Source organism: Lissotriton helveticus, chromosome 8, assembly GCF_964261635.1.
Source record: "Lissotriton helveticus chromosome 8, aLisHel1.1, whole genome shotgun sequence".
NCBI classification, from domain to species: domain Eukaryota; kingdom Metazoa; phylum Chordata; class Amphibia; order Caudata; family Salamandridae; genus Lissotriton; species Lissotriton helveticus.
Genome location: NC_136069.1, coordinates 1,653,410,702 through 1,653,431,738, shown reverse-complemented (window position 1 = coordinate 1,653,431,738; position 21,037 = coordinate 1,653,410,702).

The window sequence follows — 21,037 nt, the reverse complement described above, 5'->3', positions numbered from 1 at the left end:
GTAGCCTTATTGCATCTTTCCACCAGGCAGATGCTTCTGGGGTGATACAAAGACGTTTTGGTATGTTTCACACCCAAATGTCATAACAATCCTTCAAATTCCAAAGAAGTAAACCTACTACCATTGTCAGACAGGAATACCCTCGCTTGCAAAATAATTTCCCAAAAATTCAACAATATTAGTTGCATTAGCAACATTCACACATTTAAGTTCAGGCCATCAATTGTAAAAATCCCGTAGAACCATGCCATAGTTATTTGTAGGTCCCTTGACCCCAACGGAGCCAATGACATCAATAGACAATTTACCTCCGGGCTTTCTCTGGAACAGGCATAGGCTCTATGGAACCAGGTACAGTTACCTGAATCTTAAAATGTAATCACTAATGAAACACACCAAATCCTAGCTAAACCTAGCCACCAAAAAGTTTCCCTTAACTGATTTTCCTTGCTCTCATGCCAATGTGCCCCTCATGAACCAAAGACAGAAGTTTATTCTGCACGCTATTAGGAACTATCAATAAATCAGAATGATATAATAGCCCATTTTTAATTGAAAGTTGCTTCGAGACATGCCAATACTTTGCTACACATTCTCCCAAATTTTTGCTATGATGCCGACCCTGTACACTATACACTTTGCCTTTCACCTGATCCTAATCTGAATCAAAATCATTCAGCCATTTATCTTGCAAACTACCACTACTTTATGGGGATATATCCTACACATAGAAATAAAATCATCCACATTACTTTTACTGGAAGTCTCTTGATCGATTGGAAGGCAAGAAAGACAATCAGCCAGCAAATTGTGACACCCAGAATGTATTTCACAGTATACTTGTACAGCTGTAATCTATACTGCCATTTAGCAATTCTATAAGTAGAACTTGTATCACCTTTAGTTGTGCATAGAAAAATCAGAGGTTTATGGTCTGCCTACACAGAAAACCTGGTGCCCCAAAGATATGATTTAAAGCGGGAAATACCCCACCAGCAGAATAATGGCTCTTTATCAATCAAGGAATTAAAGATTCAGCTCCTTTGAGATATCTGGAGACAAAAGCAACCACCTTTTCTATGCCACCCCTTCTTTGCAGTAAAATGACATCCTGGCATCAGCCACTATGATGGTGTCATCATGGGTTCCAAACGATTCCAAAGGAAAGCCATTAGCCACTTCCTTTTTTTCGCAAGGGCAAATTCTCAAATGCAAGAGTCAACCCAAATGAATTTCACATTCTTCTTGAGTAAAGTCTGCATATTTTGTGTTTTCTCAGCACAATTCAGAATAAATCTGGCATAAAACTCTAATAGCCCCATAAAAGACATGAGCTGATCCTTGTTGAATGGCGTGGCAAAGTCCTTAACAGCGTTGAAAAGACTTCCCTTGGGTTCTACACCCTTCCATGAAAGTTTATTTTCTAGGTAGTCAACACTCAAAACCCCAAGCTTACATTTATCAGGATTAATAGTCAATCCTTGTTCTTGACAACAGTTAGAACTCTTTTCACTCTTTTGTCATTTTCATATTGCACCGAAAACTATTAGATCCTGTTGAAATACTACAATCCCCTACAAGTCCTTAAATAAGCCCTTGATCTCTGAGAATGCTGAAGCTAATTCAAAGGGCATTTGATTCAAGTGATGTGTGCGCCTGAAGTTATGACGGGGGTAAGATGTCTTGAATCCTGATGTAAATTTATTTGGTGATGTGCTGGTCATGTGTATTAATGTAAAATATTTCCCACCCTTCAACGTACGTAACATCTCCATTATATGGGGCAGGAGGGCTGAGCATTCCATATTTTTGTAGCTCAAATCTCGTAAATCCATACACATGTAGAGGGAGCCCTTGGTCTTGTGCTATCAAACAACTTGTGTCAACCACTAACAGCTAGATTCATGAAGCCAAATTGCGATCACAATAGCTGCGAATTAGCAATTGCGATCGCAATTTCAAAGAAAGGGATTCATGATAGTGAAAAAACCAAAATTGCGAATTCCGCAAATAAAATCGCAGAATCCTGGAACAAGCCCATTTGCGAATCTGAAATAGCGAGAAACCATGGATACTGTGAAATCATTTGCGAACTCGCAAAATATTCGCAATCGCCATTCATGAAAAATCGCTTATTGCGAAAAACCCGAAAATCGCAATTTGCGACGCGCAATTTAAGGAGAACCCAAACCAGGTGGTAACCAGTAAAGAAAAAAAAATTAAATTAAAAAAAATGTTAGCAAACTATCAACAGGTGCAGGCCTGACCAAACACACTTAAGGACATGCAGCTGGAGCCTGAGGACTCTCACAATGCCAGGACTCTACATGGTGGTCAGGCGGCGAAGGCTACAGCGAGCAGCACGGAACAGACGTAGGATCCAGGAGCGGATATTCCGTGTGCGGGTCACCCTTCTGGGTCAAACCAGGGAGCAAATTTACGCGAAGTACCGCCTAAATGGGGCACTGCTCATCAAGCTGATCCGGGGCCTAGACCCCCTGATGCAGCACACAACAAGGAGGACCAATGCCGTTCCCACCCATGTGCAGGTATTGTGCAGCCTGCACCTACTGGCCTCCGGAAGCTTCCAGGGGATAGTCGCTGTCGCAGGGGGGATTTACCAGCCCACCATGTCCCACTGCCTAAGGAGTTTCCTGGAGGCCATGCTGACCCGGCTACACCACTACATCTCATTCCCCACCAGCCAACAGGACTTGAATGACACCAAGCTGCAATTTTACAATGTAGCACAATTTCCACATATAATAGGATGCATTGACTGTACCCACATCCACATCTGCCCACCAGCACAAACGCAATACATGTATCGCAACCGCAAGTCCTACCACTCCCTCAATATCCAGATGGTGTGCAATGCAAAGACAATCATCACGGACATAGTGGCACAGTACCCGGACAGCACACATGACTCCTTCATATTCCGGCACAGTGGCATTCACACACGACTGGCCAGGGGAGACTTTGGTGACGGACACCTACTGGGTAAGTACACATGCCCCACAATATTACACTGTGATAATGTAGCTGCGCAGCACAGGCACTCACCCTCTGCTCCTATCATTCAGGTGACAGCGGCTACGCTCTCCGTGAGTACCTCCTCACACCATACCTCAACCCTGCAACACCACAGCAACGGTGTTACAATGCAGCACACATACGCACAAGAAATTGCATTGAGAGGACATTTGGCCTTTTGAAGAGCAGATTCCGCATACTGCACAAGACTGGTGGGGCCATCAAATACGAGCCAGAGGTCTGCTGCCGCATCGTGGCCGTGTGTGCAATCCTCCACAAAATTGCTACCAAGAGCAGGATACCTGTAGACATCTCTGGCAGTGAGTCGGAAGGGGACAACTGACCACCTGCACATGTGCGTCACGCACGCGGTGAGAATCCTGCAGAAGGACACAGGCGCCACAACCAAATCTGCATGTACTATTTTTAGTGTACCCACTCCCCACACCCATTACTTAACTCATGCATGACAACATTAATAATGACATGAGTCAGATTAAGTTAGTCAGAATATTTGTAATTGTTACAGCACAATAAACTGGGCATTCTGCAAACTGGTACATGAATGACATATTGCGTCATATGTCTGTTCTTCAGGAGGGCATGCTTGTAGCAGCAGCATGGCCCCTCATGTAAATGTTCTATTGTTCATGCCACCTCCGGGCAGATGCTCCCAACCTCCTTTCTACATCCTCCTCCTGATTAGGCCGTGAGGCAGCAGAGGGCCTGCTGCTGCGGCGGGGTGCTACCACCGGTGGAACGGACTGGCTGCTATGGCTGGATGTAGCCTCACTAGTGTCGTCAGCCCCCCCCGCATGGCCTTGGTCGGTAGCCTGCATGCCCTGCACTGCTGTTGATACATGCTCCAGAGCTCTCGCGACGTCCTGACAGCACTGGACCATTTGGACCTGCATGGCCAAGGAGCGTCGCGAGAGCTGGGAGGTCGCGTTCCCAATTATATAGTTGGACTGCGTGTATGGTGACAGGCGGGTCAGCAGCTGGCGGTGTCTGCGGCGGTTGAGATCCCGCTGGCTGTACATGGCCTGTGTGTTGGCCTCCATAGCAGCTGTCATCCTCTCCATGCGGTCTGACATTTGTGCTACATTTCGGGCGGTCTTGTTCAGTTGGAGGTGGATAGCCGCAAGATGACGGGCCTGGGTTTGATGCACATGTAGCATACGCGCTCAATGGAGAGCCCACCTGGTCGCACGTTTTGTCCCCTGCCAGCGCGGGAATTGTTAGTGCGCTGCTCTCTCACCAGTCTGCTTGACTGGCTCCTCACAGCCGCAAGGCGGCGGGTTGGTGGGCGAACTGCTGCTGGTGTTGCAAGCCCCACTGGTGGTTGTGTGACGCGCAGTGGTACTGCAGCGCGTGGTGGCACAGGGGTGGCACTGGCCACAGGGGCAGGTGGTGTAATGACCGCTGGTGCGGCAGCTTGCCCTGATGGTCCGGGCTGTGGGGATAGATGTGTGTCTCCCTCTGTGTCCTCCGTGATGTCCTCAATTACCAGGGCATCGCTGTCTGTGCTGGGGACTTCTGCACCACCTGTGATGTAAAGTGGACGTTGATTAGTGACATGTTTCTTACACATTTAGGCTTCCTAAATGTATGCAGACTACCATTCCCTGACTCGCTGCAGGATTGACTCTCACTAAGCATGTCTGGCTTAATGGGGCAAGATGCTAATTGTGGTCAGACTACATGTCCCACAATGCAATAGCGCTTTAGTGGTGTGCTTTGGCTGCATGACTGGGGTTTGATATGGGATGCTCTGGAGTCATGGACATTGTTAGGGGACAGGGGGTCGCAGTCGCATGGCACTTACCTGGTGTGTCTTGGGTGGGTCGGGAGGAGTCCAGCTGGGTCACACCCACGCATGCCTGCGGATTTATGGTGTCCACCACTCGGTCCTCCAGTGATGTGTTCGGTGGGACAGTGGGCTCCCCTCCACCTGTCGCCACACGCTCCCCCAGCCTCTTCGCAATCTTCTCCTTTGACCGCCCTCTGAGGTCATACCAGCGTTTTTTTAGCTCGTCCACGGAGCGCTGGGTCACCCCCACAGAGTTTACTTTTGCGCGGATACGCATCCATATCCGCCTTTTATCGGCCTTGGGCACCCTTCTGGAGTCTTTACCGAAGAGCCGATTGTAGTCCTTGCAGACTCCTTCAATCAAAAATTCGAGCTCTTGCTCTGAAAATTTTATTTTCCTCTTTCTCCCACTGGAAGATCCACCTGCAGCTTCCTGTGACATACTTGCCACTGGGGTGTCTCCTGGTTTACTCCTGTAGGCACACTGGAGGGGAGCTCTGATAATGCTGCTTCCAGTTCAGGCTGTCACTGCTGAATGAGGGTGGAACCTGCCTACTTCCTGGTTGTGATGTCATCACTGTGCTCAGGATGCAACTTCCCGTTTTTGCGATCTCGCAGTTAGCGAGATCGCAATTTGCGATTTCGGTAATTGCGAGATCGCAATTTCAACACGGGTATCGGCCGAATATGCGAATATTTACCTATTTTAGGGGACTCGCAATCGGCGATTGCGGCCGATTGCGAATCGCTTTTTTTTCTCGCAAATATTCATGAATGCCATTCTGCGATTTCTTAATTGCGATTCGCTTTTTCTCACAATTTAGGAATCGCAGATTTTGACATTGATGAATCTGGCTGTAAGAACTTTCTATTGGCTCTATCAAATCTCATTCACACAATTTACCCAACTCAGGTTTTAGCTCTGATCGAAAACTTAAACTTCAACTCTTCCTAATTTTTGAGTGATCAGTTGAACACTATCCTTAAAACATATTTTGTGTACAAATCCTTTAACCAGCCTTACCTTGTATTGAAACACCTCGGGAAATTAATCTACCCAACAATAACTGTCCACACAGCACACCACAGTATTGCTTTCCCAATACGACTTGTTCAGCTTTATTGGTATCTAAGTTTATGGCCATATTTATTTGATCAACTCAACTTAACAGGCAGGAATCATCTTTGGCAACAGAAACCACAATTTTAGCTACACAGTCTTTGAACATGGGCGACGCATCAAACTCTTCTATGACATCGATGGGTTTACCACCAGAACCAACTGGATGAATAGATGAATCCCTTCATTGAACATGTTTAGATTGTTCCTTCAAAAAATGTCACAAATTAAAATGATAGGTTACCCTGAGTCAGCCATGACCACTGAAGTAATCTGAATAATACAGAATTAATGTTTGATTAAATCTGCAAATACTTCTAAAACAAAATCAGCAGGACGTTTAAACAGCAGTGTTTTCATGCTAGTCTATCATCAACACTAGATCATCTTTACTCATATCTTTACTAGTATATCTTTACTCTTATTAGAATATTCATCACAGTTCTTCAAAGTGTCCACCTTATGAACTGTCATAGCTGACACTTTTGATAAAGAAAGTTACCATAAACCAATATGGCGCTGACAAGAAGCTAGAAAATACCACTGAAACAGTTGTGCATATCATCGAAGTAAGGGCCAGATGTAGGTAGGCTTTTACCGGGTGGTAACGGCCGAATTCGGCCGTTACCACCCGGTAAAAGCAATTTGACATGTAGGTCCCTGTAATATACAGACTCGGTAAATTTACCGATAGGTAAATTTACCGAGTATGTAAAATACCGAGTCGGTAACATTACGGATTCCGGTAAATTGGTATGTAGGTGGGACTCTTCTGAGTCCCACAAGCCGTACAGAATCGGTATTATACCATCAAATAATACTTGATGGTAAAATACCGATTCTGGTGTGCATGCACATGTGTGCATGCACACCTATGCCATATGACAGGCAGACCTGCCCTTAGGGCAGGTATGCCTGCCACATGGCACCCGAGTCTCTTTTGGGGGTGCCAGAGGGTGTCAAAGTGACACCCCCTGCACCCTTGTGACAGTCGGTATTTTCCGATGCGGTAAATACCGACCGGTAAATGCCCAATCAATCCTATGGGCTTCAAAGCCCATAGGAATGCATGGGCATTAACTGGTCGGTATTTACCGCATCGGAAATTACCGACTGTTTCCGATTCGGTAATTGCACATCTGCAATTACCTACATCTCGGTATTTTTATTTTCCGACCTCTGAAATACCGAGTCGGTATGACTCGGTATTTAAGAGGTCGGAAAATAAAATTTACCTACATCTGGCCCTAAATGTGTACACAAATGCAATTAAACTGCTATGCAGTAACAAAGTACATCATTATTGCAAATTTGACAATTTGCAATATATTTGCAATACCAGAGTATTGAAGAAACAGAGGCCTAAAATTAGATGATTCCGTGATACACTTTAATATCAGTATGCTCACACGTATTATTTTTTCTCATTCTCCTTAAATTTGATTCTGTTCCATCCAATGAAATAATGTTTTATTGACACACCACCTGGAGTTTCAAATATTGACAAACGTTTATGAATTTCGGAGGCATGGCAGTAGTCTTGCATGGGATTTGATGGCTAATATCCTGACAAATCCCTCCCCCCCAGGAAACGGCGTCTTTTATTTAAGACTTTTGAAGCGCGTGATCCTTCGGGGGCAATGGGAATGAACTAATCCAACGTTTCTGCTATTGTTGAAAAAGCCACTTTATTGAAAGCAGTTGAAACCCACAATAACTAACAATACCTTTGTTTAGCCACACATACCATACAATTATTTAACAACAAATTGTAGAACACCCCTCCTTTAGACATTATCCATCCGGAAGGCTCAAAAGCACCCCCTTCATGCCCAACCCTTTCACCATGTTTAATTAATGAAACATTAATTTTTTTTCCTGAATCCTGAATTAAACTGCTATTTCAGCCTCCCTGCACATAGGGTTGGCACCTGGTCTGTTTTTTTCTTCTCCTAATCTCCTCAACTCTCCCATGCTTTACCTTGAGTTCCCTTTGTCCGCTCACTCCCAGCAACATTTACATACGTAAGACACACCCACCACACCTGCTTCCAAAGATATGGTTCTTGTTTTGTAGCAGGGAGGATGGGGGTGGTCATAGATGGACATTGTGATTCTAGGCTCCCCCTTGAGCATGTGCTCCATTCTAATGACATGGTGACCACACGCTTTTTCTCTGCACGGGGCCCAAAATCCCCACAATACATGTGAGGGCAGAGCTTTAAGTGGAACGGGTCCTGCCAGTGGTGCTCAGCACCGGCAGTTCTAAAAAGCAGGTGCTGAGACGGGTCCCTAACAGGCTTTGAATTTTGCCCCTCATCCTCAGGGTGAAAATAAAATCTTCCCTCTGCAGTGGTGCCACCCTTCGCTGCCTTCGAGGTAACTCCAAAGAGACTTGTTATAGTTCTTTCACTGTCTAATAATTTCACAACTGGAGCATTTTCAATATTATATACAACGAAGCCATGTTTGTTGCTTATATAATTTATGCAACTAATAACCATTGACAAAGCCAATAGTCCTGGTTTATTGTATGTGTAATGTTATGTGTTGTATTGTATATCTGGATGCACTGACAGAATCAACAATACCAGTCGGGCGGCACACTATGCCAAGCACAGATTTCCCATCAGCCACGCCCCTTAGAGAGAGACCCCAGTTTTATTTCTATCCCACTTAAAGCCATGTGTGAGAGGTTTTTGTATTAGGGGAGTGAATAAACATGGGTACTTTATTTGGAGGAACAAGGCATGTTGGTGTGTAAGCCCCACCTGCTTTTTTTCCAGGCCTTGCATTGTTGTCCTTTCTTCAATCTCTGACCTTCTACTATCTCTTGTAGTATCTGGTCTCTGACCCTGTACTATCGGATCGCTAATCAATGACGCTGCACTTTCAATGTTAGTCTCTGATCCCTGGCCCTCCACTATCTCTTTTAATATCTCATTTTAGATCCTAAGCTCTCTTTCAGCGTCTGCTCTCTGACTGCTGAGCCTGTACTTTCTCTTTCAGGCTCGCATTACTGACTGTGTACTCTTTTACCCTCTGATCTCTGAGCCTGGGCTACCTCTTTTGGTCTCCGGTTGATGACCCTGTAGAATCCCTTTCAGTCTATAATAACCGAACTATCTCTGATCATGTACTGTCTCTTTCAAGCTCTGGTCCTGAACTGTCTCTTTCAAGCTCTGACCCTGTTTTGTCTCTTTCAATCTCTTGAAGAAAATAAGTTTTTACTAGGTCCTATTAATTTCCTTACATTCCTCCATTTCTTGCCATCTCGTGACAAAACCCTACCTACAGCCTCCATTTCTGCTGATGCTAAAAAAAACTATCACATTCCCAAACCCCCTGTCCTTTGCAGTTAACCAATTCATCAACAGAGAGCCATGAGACACCTACGCCCTGTGTAAACAAGCTTGTTTTTCATCTTCTGCTCCCTGCTTGGTAAACATCCTTGACACCGTGATCAGGTCATCTGGACAATGGTCTGACTGACCGAGCCTTGATCAAGCTGATTAAACAATGGTCTGAATGCCGAGTCTTGATCAGGTCATCAACTACAAACCCCGCATTGATCAGGTCATCAACTACAAACCCCGCATTGATCAGGTCATCAACTACAAACACCGCCCTGATTGAACAATGGACTGAATGTCAAAAGAGTGGAATAAAAATGTATATAAGGCTTGTTCTCTGTGGAGTAAAGCAGCAGCCTCCTCGGTTTTGTCTCTGACTAGCTTGGGACTCTGTTCCATAGCCCAGGCTATTGTAATAAAGGTGGTTCTCTCTGCAGACCAAGGTTTCCGGGTCCACTTTATTATATAAGGAGGGTAAGAGTAGAGTCGGGTGATTCCCGCACCGCCAAGCCCCCACTCCTCCTTGAGGTGGGCTTTTCTTGGTTCTACACTCTGATCCTATACTGTCTCTTTAATCTCTGATCCTGCACTGTCTCTTTCAATCTCTGATCCTGTTTTGTCTCTTTCAATCTCTGAACCTGTATTGTCTGTTTAATCTCTGATCCTGTATTGTCTCTTTCAGTATCTGATCTCTGACCCTGTGCTACCCTTTTCAGTCTCTTGGCTCTGACCCTGTGCTCCCTCTCTGTGTCTGATCGCTGATCCTATAGTATCTCTTCAGTCTCTGATTGCTGGCAGTGTGTTATCACTCTGAAGCTCTGATTTCTGACCTGCACTCTCTCTTTCAGTCTCTGTTCTCTGATGGATGACCCTTTAGCTTCGTGGATCTTTGATAGCTGACCCTGTAAGACTTTTTCAATCTCTGTCCACTGACTCTATATTGTCTCTTTCTATCTCTGTTCTCTTCGTCGATCTTTGATCACTGACCCTTTCAATCTCTGTCCTCTGATCTCGGATTGCTGTCTCTGACCTAACTCTTTCAGTCTCTGATGGCCAACCATGCACCATAGCTCTGACTCTGATCGCTGACCCTGCACTCACTCTATCAATCTTTGAACTCTGACCTCTTTCGGTCTCTGGTTGAGGACTCTGTAGAATTGCTTACAGTCTATAATACCTGATCTCTTACCCTGTACTGTTTCTTTCAATCGCTGATTCTGTACCATCTCTTTCAGTCTCTTACCTCTGACCATGTACTATCAGATGTCTGACCTTGCAATGCCTCTTTCAATCTCTGATCTCTGACCCTGTCCTATCTTTTCAAGTCTCTGATGCCGGACTTGTACTATTGCTCTGACTCTCTGATCACTGACCATGCACTCTATTAATCTTTGATCTCTGAACCTGTACTAGCTCTTTCAATCTCTGATTGCTGACTCAGTACTATTTCTCTCAACCTCAGATCGCTGATCCTGTACCATCTCTTTTAATCTCTTACCTCTGACCATGTACTAATCAGATGTCTGACCTTGCAATACCTCTTCAAGTCTCTGTTTTCTGACCATGGACCGTGTACTATCTCGGTCAGTCTATGATCGCTGAACAGTTACTGCCACTTTCAGTCTCTGATCATTATCCGGCGCTGTCTCTTTCAATCTCTGATGTCCTGCCCAACACTATCTCTTTCAGTCTCACATCTCTGACTGCTGACCCTCCGGTGTCTCCATCATTCTCTCATCTCTGATTACACACCTGCACTCTTGCATCTATCATCTGGGTTTAAATCCCCCACTTGGAGTAGATGTTCTCCCAGGCTGTTGTTCGTGTTTTGCTTTGTGACTATCTGTGTGTTTTTCAATATCTTATACATTTTTGTTCACTTTCTTTCAATAGACGTTTGTGACTTAGAGCCTGGTTTAGATCTCAGCGGACGGGTTACTCCGTCACAACGGTGACGGATATCCTGTCCGCTGAAATATAAATCCCATAGGATATCCTCTATCGATGGTTCCAGGATCTGGAATGACATCCCAGTTTCCATCAAGGCCATGCCAACACTTCTAGAATGTAATAAAGCACTGAACACACGCCTTTTAAAAAAACACGCATCTTGATGCAGTAAGAGCCCACCTCCACTCGCAGAACCTGCCTTTCTCACCAATCACTCTGTGACTGCATCTCTGCCTTTATTTTATTTATAAAGTTTTATATAGCGCGAACGTGATCCCGTAGGATATCAGAGCGCTTTACAGTTTGAGGAAAAGGTAACAAATCAGAACATTAGTCTAACATGGGGAATCTAATAGGCATTGAATCAACTAGTACAAACATAACAGCTCAATATAACCTGAGTGCACGAGTAGGAATGTGCTATGCGATGGAGCATAGCGAGGTAAGGGGAGTACATACAATAATCATATACAGGAACAATAACCAGTACCCAAAACATTGTCCCTGCACAGGCTTCTGCTGCCCTTTGGCTTGGTTTGCATTATACAAATACCATGTACATACATACATACATACACACTTACATACAGTCACACATACATACATACATACATACATACAGACATACAGACATATATACAGACACACATACATACATACATACATACATACAGTCACACATACATACATACATACATACAGACATACATACATACATACAGACATACAGACATATATACAGACACACATACATACATACATACATACATACATACATACATACAAGTAATGAATTCCAATGAGGTAGTAGTGGTCCCTAAATGGGAAAAATACCGCACCTGAAAGATGAAGCATTGAATATTGTTACATACATACATACAAGATGAAGGATGTGTGGATCACATATTTTCTGTTCCTTTGAGAGGGGAGGGTTGGAGCTTCTGCTGCAGTTCAGCGTATACTGGGAGGTTTGTTGTCCTGTTTGGCTGAGTTTGTAGGGTTTCAGCTGGAACGGTCTGGTAATGCTGTCCTAGAGGTGTATTCCGAATGCTGCTGGTCTGGTTTTCTATGTCGGGGATGCTGGGCATCACTCTAGTTCTTGACATTGCAGGAGGTGTTTCTGATGCACTTCAGTTCCAGCGGTACAAAACGGGCTGAACATAGGTAGTACAGAGTGGGGTACCTTTTGATCTATTTGTGACTTTAAAGGACACCACCCCCGGTGTGACCGAGATGCCGGTTCCCCATAATATCAAGGATATCAAGCCCCTACTCATCTGACGATCGGGTAGGACCCACTTGAGTGCTTTAATAGGATAAATTCCACTCAGGCACATCTAGTGTTATCTAGGAACACAATCATTCAAACGGCCACTCGGGATCCACATGCCCTGATGAATGCCCCTGACCGTTTAGGCTAATTTAGCTGGGCAGAAACATATTGGCAGACAGACATTTGGGTGTGAGTCTTTGATCTATTAATCTCCATACACCCATTTACTTCAGATTTTAATCATACCTAGTGTCCAGTTGAATAAATGTAAATGTATTGCCCCTTGAACACTCAGGTATTATTACTTTCCATCTGGATCCCCCTTCATGTTGGTGTTGTCTAGTAAGATTTATTCAAGAACTCCCTCCTTCCGTTACAGTCTTCGATGAGGTTGAGTCCGCCTCAGTGGCACAGTCCTACCGATACGGTGAGAAGACTCTTATGATGAAGCATGACACTATCAAGTGTGTGAGGTTTCCTTTTCCACTAAGTATGACCTTTCCTAGTTAATAAACTTAGGTTGAGTTTTCTCTACTCAGGATAATCTGTAGACATATATTCTTTATTGAATAGTAGTGCTAAATACATTACACAGCTTCCTAAACAATGGCCACCGTAGCCTTGAACAGAGGCTGGACCCCAACATCATTACCATAGAATCAAAGGGTTTCCTAAACTTGGTAAACAGTGATGGCAGTCACTTGAGTTGCCTCTCTCCTGTCCTCTTTCTCTTTCTATATTTCCTTCTCCTTTTCTCCCTCCCTCCCTTGAAGGCTGCTGAGGAACAACATGTAGTGAAGCTTTGGGAAGGTTTCAATTAGGAGCTGGGAATTATGGAACAGACAGGCTGTCCTGGAAAAACAGATCCCAGACCTCAGGCCTCCAGGGCATAGAATCAGCTGCACCGCTGCAGCCCAGACAGATGCTCTGCAGTGTATTTATAGGTGCGGTGGCGTTGGGATGGGTCAGGCGGCTATTTACCCAATCCCCAGAATCCAACCGGGGCAGTAGTAGAAAGACTATCAAAAACATGTGGTCTTCGACCTCAGCGCTTGGTTTTGTACTGGACACGTGCAGCCTGCAGCAGTCGGGTCATCGGTGGCCCTCACTTGGGCCATACCCCTCATGGGACATGGCATCATGGAGCTACTGGACATTTGGTACAAACCTCATTGAATCATAATGGAGAATGCTTCCTTCCAGATGTAGCACACCTGCAAACTACTAATTAACAATGGCAGGAGGGGAGGGTCCGGCAGACAGGCACGCGCTGCCTGGATACAGCCACACGGAGGTCTCCCATTGGCTATTCCTGAAGTCCACGTTGAGGGGTTACATGTGTTAAAAGCGCTTTCCGTCAGGTATGGTCAGGTGTCTGTCAGATTTCAACAGGATTTTTTACCTACACACAAGCAAAAATGCACACACACTGCTCCATCTCTGTTTTGAAAGTCTTCAATAATGTTGGTTATTTTACAAAATAATGTGTTTTCTTTCACATAATACGCTTGCCAATCTGCATTTGTATCCCTTTCAATTGCCCCTTTAGCCCCTCTTATGTGCCCTACATCTCATATAATATATGTATTATTATAGATCTAATTGCACGCACTGATCAGCAGTGAGCATACAGGGAAATTAAATCACTCCATGAGAAAATGCTGCAGTTCATTGGAAAGTAATCCCCCCAGTTTTATGTTTATAAACAGAGGGCCTGTTATTTGTAGCAGTGTTGCTGCGTAGCTACAACATATGGCAGTATTTCTGAGTCCTAGGTACATCCTCGCACTACATCCCCAGCATCCAATCCTTACACTAAGGGGTCTGTGTCACTACCCAGAGGAAGTGGCACTCTTTTGTTCCTGCTATTCAATGGCGTCTTGCAGTATCCATCCGCCCCTGCAGTCATTGTGCACATAATATGTCCACTAGTCTAGCCGCATCTGACTTGAATAAAGATGAAGAGCGAGGGACCATGAGGGAGTGATGAGGAGCGAGAGATGAGCAATGAGGTGTGAAGAGTGAATGGATGAAGAGTGAGGGATTAGGCGTGAGGAATGAGAAGTGAAGTAAAGGGACAAGGAGAGACTAATCTGGGATGATGAATGAGGGAAAAGGAGCGACAGATGAAGGCGGATGAATAAGGAGTGAAGGATGAAGAAGGGAGATCAAGGTGGAAGGTGAGGGACGAGTGATGATGAGTGAGGCAAGCGGGTTGAGGGCTCAAGAGTGAAAGATGAAAAAGTAAGGCTGAGGAATGAAGGGCTGGTGAGGATGGATGAAGGCTGAGTATTGAGAGGGAAGGAAAGAATGAGGGAGATGTGAGTGAGGTTATTCAAGCCTTGATTGAGGCTCCTCTTTGTTTTGCTGCACATATTCCTGTTTCCGCTACCCTTGTATGTTCTGCGTGTATCGGTTGGGCAACTGAAGGCAAGTGTTTGGGTAGGAGGAGAAATTTCTTTCAAAATCATATTTTGGAACTTCCACTATCAGCCCCTCCACCCAATCCCTAGATTTAGGCAGGGTGGGCCAGCACATACCCTCTTTGCAGCCTGCATAATGGTCTTGGTCTGTGTCAAGAAGATGTTTCCTTGTGAATCTATGGATCTTTCAATTGGATTGACTGCTACGTCAATTTTACCATCGCTTTCATTATGTGGAGTCTCTTAGATGTCCCGGAAGCAGGGGAACTTGTTAACATTGTCAAGATTCCTGCTTACCATGATAAAACTTTTGCAGCTTCCCTCTTCTTGGGTGACACCTAAAATTGGATGCCTTTGGAACCACAACATATCACGCCAGCGTCTTCACCGACTGCGAATGAAACATCTGCCTACAACAGCAGGAGGACCTGAGAGTGCCCAGGAGATGAAACACCTTGACCCGCTTCACAGTCTGGATGGTTCATGCCAACAATCAAACCACTAGACACCTTTCGTGGTCCTGAATGACTGCTCCAGGAGGCCAGCCTGTGCAACTCTCATTTGTGGTGCTGTAGAAGTATGTAAGACCGTATAATGTTCTTGCATCACATGTCCACATCCATGTTGGTCCTTATGATCCACAATACTTTACTTGGACGAGTTTCAAAGGCCACAACAAGGTGAAATTGACAAAATAATGTAAAACAAATTACAGTATTTGCTTTTCTTGCCTACATCTTTGAAGGTAACAATGAATACCTTGTCTTATAAGGAGAGGCTTGCACTGAAACCACCCGGGTTGGATTTGGATGTTTTCCTACTATCCGGTCTTCCACTGCGGTTTGCAATGTCTTCAAGTATATCTTCCAATCCTCATTCATTGAGTGCATCAGCCTGTGTGTTTTCATCTCCTCTGTAGGGTTCTTTAATCTAATCAAACCCTTATACTGTTGAGCCAGGAATCTGGAAACTGAAATAGTGAGAATTTACGCAATAGGAGGCTAATGTGGGACCTCCATTTGCAGATCATTTGAGCCTGAGCCTTCTTCACACACATATTTACAGATTTCAGCAAGGGCTGTGTCAAGTCAAGTCAAGTCAAGTCAGAATTTATATAGCGCACTACATACCCATAGGGTCTCAAGGCGCTTGAGATGGGGGGGGGGAGGTTTACTTATCGAATATCCAGGTTTTAAGTTGTTTTCTGAAGGCTAGGGGGTTTTGAGTAAGGCGGAGGTGGATGGGAAGGGAATTCCAGGTTTTGGCCGCTAGGTAGGAGAAGGATCTTCCCCCCATGGTGGCTTTGTGGATGCGCGGAACAGCGGCGAGGGCTTGGTTGGACGAACGCAGCTGGCGGGTGGGGGTGTAAAAGGAAAGGCGCGTGTTGAGACAATCAGGTCCAAGTTTGTATAGGGCTTTGTGTGCGTGGGTGAGGAGACGGAACGTTATTCTCTTGTTGACGGGGAGCCAGTGAAGGTCTTTCAGGTGAACGGAAATGTGGTCTGTGCGGGGGATGTCTAGTATGAGTCTGGCTGAAGCATTTTTGGTGCGTTGGAGTTTTTTCTGCAGTTTTGCGGTGGAACCGGCGTAAAGGGTGTTTCCGTAGTCCAGACGGCTTGTAACCAGTGCGTGGGTGACCGTTTTCCTTGTTTCGGTGGGGATCCAGCGAAATGTTTTTTTGAGCATGCGTGGGATGTTGAAGCATTAAGATGAGACGGCGTTGACTTGTCTGGTCATCAAGAGTGAGGAGTCCAGGATGATGCCCAGGTTCCGTGCGTGGTCCGTCGGTATGGGGGCTTTTCCTAGGGCCGTTGGCCACCAAGAGTCGTCCCAGGCGGAAGGGGATGAACCTAAGATGAGGACTTCCGTTTTGTCCGAGTTCAGTTTCAGACGGCTGTGCTTCATCCACTCGGCTACTTCTTTCATCCCTTCATGTAGGTTGGTTTTGGCGGTGGTTGGGTCTTTGGTGAGTGAGAGGATCAGCTGAGTGTCATCAGCGTAGGAGATGATGTTGAGGTTGTGTTGACGTGCGATGGTTGCGAGGGGGCTCGTGTAGACGTTGAAGAGGGTGGGGCTGAGTGATGATCCTTGCAGGACGCCGCAGATGACTTCGGTGGCCTCTGACCTAAAAGGGGGAGGCGGACTCTCTGAGTTCTTCCAGCGAGGAACGAAATGATCCAGTCCAATGCTTTTCCTTGAATTCCGATGTTTCTGAGGCGTTGTATGAGGGTGCTATGGCAGACTCTGTCGAAGGCTGCGGAGAGGTCAAGGAGGATGAGGGCGACTGTGTCTCCGTTGTCCAGTAGTGTTCGAATGTCGTCTGTTGCTGCGATGAGGGCGGTCTCGGTGCTGTGTTTGGCTCGGAAGCCAGACTGTGAGGAGTCGAGTGATTTGTTGGTTTCGAGGAAGGCGGCGAGCTGATTGTTGATGGCTTTCTCAATGACTTTGGCAGGGAATGGGAGGAGCGAGATGGGGCGGTAGTTTTTGAGTTCGGTGGGGTCAGCTGTGGGTTTCTTCAGAAGGGCGCTGAGTTCGGCGTGTTTCCAGCTTTCTGGGAATGTGGCGGAGTTAAGGGAGCAGTTGATGACATCTCGGAGATGGGGTGCGATAATGGAGTCTGCTTTGTTGAAGATGTGATGGGGGCATGGGTCTGTAGGGGATCCTGAGTGGATGGAGTTCATCAGGCGAATGGTGTCTTCTGTGGTGATTGGGTTCCAGTCGAAAAGGTTATTTTGGAGGAGGTACTGGTTCGGAGGTGAGTGGGGTGGACTTGTTTTCGGGTTGGTTGTCAAAGCTGTTATGAATGTCGGCGATTTTGTCATGGAAGAATGAGGCGAGGGAGTCGCAGAGGGCTTGAGAGGGGGTGATGTCGTTAGAGCTGGCGGTGGGGTTGGTGAATTCTTTGATGATGTTGAAAAGTTCCTTGCTGTTGTGGGCGTTGTTGTCTAGTCGGTCTTTGAGTGCTGATTTCTTGGCTGTCCGGATTAGTTGGTGGTGTTTGCGGGTGGCGTTTTTGAAGGCGGCTTGGGTGATAGTGTTTGGGTCTGTTTTCCAAGTTTTCTCAAGGGAACGACAGAGCTTCTTGGATTTCTTAAGGTCATCGTTGAACCAGGGGGCGTTCTTGCTTCCTTGCTTGATTTGATGTTTTTTCAAGGGTGCTAGTTTGTCGGCGGTTTGGGTTAACCATTGTGTGAGGTTGATGGCGGCTTGGTTAGGGTTCGTTGAATAGGCAGGGGGTTTTTGAAGAAGCGATGTTGAGATCTGGTCGATGGTGATTTTGTTCCAATTTCTTCGCAGAGTTGGTTGAGGGTGGTTGTGGATCGAGGTCTTATTGTAAATGAAGTGGATGCAACTGTGGTCCGTCCAGTGGAGGGGTGTGGTGTGAGTGAAGGAGATATGCTTGCTGGAAGTGAAGATAGGGTCGAGTGTGTGTCCTGCATAGTGTGTGGGGGTGTTAACAAGTTGTTTGAGTCCGAGATTGGCGAGATTGTCCAGAAGGGTGGTAGTGTTACTGTCGTTGCTCTTTTCCAGATGGAAATTGAGGTCTCCCAGTACAACGTATTCTTCCGAGGGGAGGGCGTGTGGGGTGATGAAGTCAGTGATGTCTTCGCTGAATTTTGTACGGGGTCCTGGTGGCCTGTAGAGGAGGGTGCCTCTGAGTGTGGTCTTGGGGTCGGTGTGGATCTGGAAGTGAAGGCGTTCGGCGATAGCGAGATTGTCTTCTGAGCTGGTTGAGACGCGGATGGTGTTCTTGTGGACGATGGCGATGCCTCCTCCTGTTTGAATGGTGCGGTCCTTACGGATGATCTTGTAGCCGTCCGGGATGGCTATGGTGATGTCTGGAGCTGAAGAGGCATTCATCCAGGTTTCTGTTAGGAAGGCGATGTCCGGAGAAATGGTGTCGAGTAGATTCCAAAGGTCGATGGCGTGTTTGTGAACCGAGCGGGTGTTGAGAAGGATGCATTTAAGGTGGTTGGTGTTGGATCTCTGTTTGGTGTTTGTTGGTTTGGTGTGGGTCTTGATGCAGGTGAATTTGCAGGAGTGGCAGCTGAAGGGTCCATGGGTGTGTCCTGGTGCTGCTTGGGCACAGTTAGGGAGTTGGCCGGGGTTAAGTGCTAAGAGGGTGGAGGCGTTGTATGTAATGCGGGAGGGATGGGTGAAGCGGGGACCAGGGGGTCTGGCGCTGGGTGCGGTCCAGGCGCGGACGGGCTTACCTTTGGCGCACCTTCGGGGCGACCGCTGCGCGTGGACGCTGTGCGTTGGGACATCTGTCATAAGTGGATAGTGGAGGGGGCGGAGTGTGGGAGGGTCAGCTGGGAGGCGGGAGCGGGGAGGAGACACGGGGCCCAGGTAACAACAACAACAGCAAAATGGCGGTAGGGTAGCGCAAAACAAAGCAGGGGCACAGTCGCCGATCAAAAATACCTATAATCAGCACAAAGCGCTAATTAATGAATTAATTTACCGCAATGCAGGACCAATGAGCAACGGTAAATAAATAAATATATAAAAACGATACCAGGCGCTATGATATCGCCGAGGCGCTCGAGTTGGTACTTCTTCAATGGCAAAGCGACTCGGGACAGGCAGGGAGCGAGGGGGAGCGAGTGGGAGCGACCGCTGACGAGTAGATCCAGACGGTCACAGAGGTAGAGGAGGACGGGGCTACAGAACGATACTAGTGTGTGGGAGGGTCAGCTGGGAGGCGGGAGCGGGGAGGAGACACAGGGCCCAGGTAAACACAACAACAACAGCAAAATGGCGGTAGGGTAGCGCAAAACAAAGCAGGGGCACAGTCGCCGATCAAAAATACCTATAATCAGCACAAAGCGCTAATTAATTAATTAATTTACCACAATGCAGGACCAATGAGCAACGGTAAATAAATAAATATATAAAAACGATACCAGGCGCTATGATATCGCCGAGGCGCTCGAGTTGGTACTTCTTCAATGGCAAAGCGACTCGGGACAGGCAGGGAGCGAGGGGGAGCGAGTGGGAGCGACCGCTGACGAGTAGATCCAGACGGTCACAGAGGTAGAGGAGGACGGGGCTACAGAACGATACTAGTGTGTGGGAGGGTCAGCTGGGAGGCGGGAGCGGGGAGGAGACACAGGGCCCAGGTAAACACAACAACAACAGCAAAATGGCGGTAGGGTAGCGCAAAACAAAGCAGGGGCACAGTCGCCGATCAAAAATACCTATAATCAGCACAAAGCGCTAATTAATTAATTAATTTACCACAATGCAGGACCAATGAGCAACGGTAAATAAATAAATATATAAAAACGATACCAGGCGCTATGATATCGCCGAGGCGCTCAAGTTGGTACTTCTTCAGTGGCAAAGCGTCTCGGGACAGGCAGGGAGCGAGGGGGAGCGAGTGGGAGCGACCGCTGACGACTAGATCCAGACGGTCACTCCAGACTGTGCTTGAACCTGCCTTCATGCCTTCCACTGTATTTATTAATATTTTTCTGAACATGCTTTCTAGCGTAAAAGAAGCCAAAGTCAATGGCCAGGTTCATGGCTCAATGGCACATGTGGACTGATTAAACCCTAAATCTCGACTAGTGCCAAGTTACTCCTATTAACCCTGAACACTAATCCCCCCTAAAAGAGTACAACGCGGACACAACCAAGGCGGCCTGGTGCCAGCTCTCTTCACTAAGGAAGGTGAAGCCATTCCTCCCAGAAGGTCATGTCACATGTGCTCTTCAATCCCTCATGCTCTTGCATCTGGATGGTGACATTGCCCTGCTCCATGGCCTCCCAGACTCCACACTGCCCTCTAAAGGGCACCCTACATGCTGCAGCACACCTCATTAAGGGCCGGAAGAAATATAAATATGACCACATCATCCTCCTCCCATTGGCTTCCCCTGGAGGCTCACTCCAGCCTTAGGACCAGCTGCATCATCTACAAAGCTATCATGACTGGCACCTCTAGCGGACAGGGTCACCATCCTCAGTGGCTCTCGGCAACCCACATTCAGGGCATCATCAGACTGGAGACAGAGATGCACAACAAAGCAAACAAGGCAACAGGCCTTCTCCATCTATGTGCCTAGC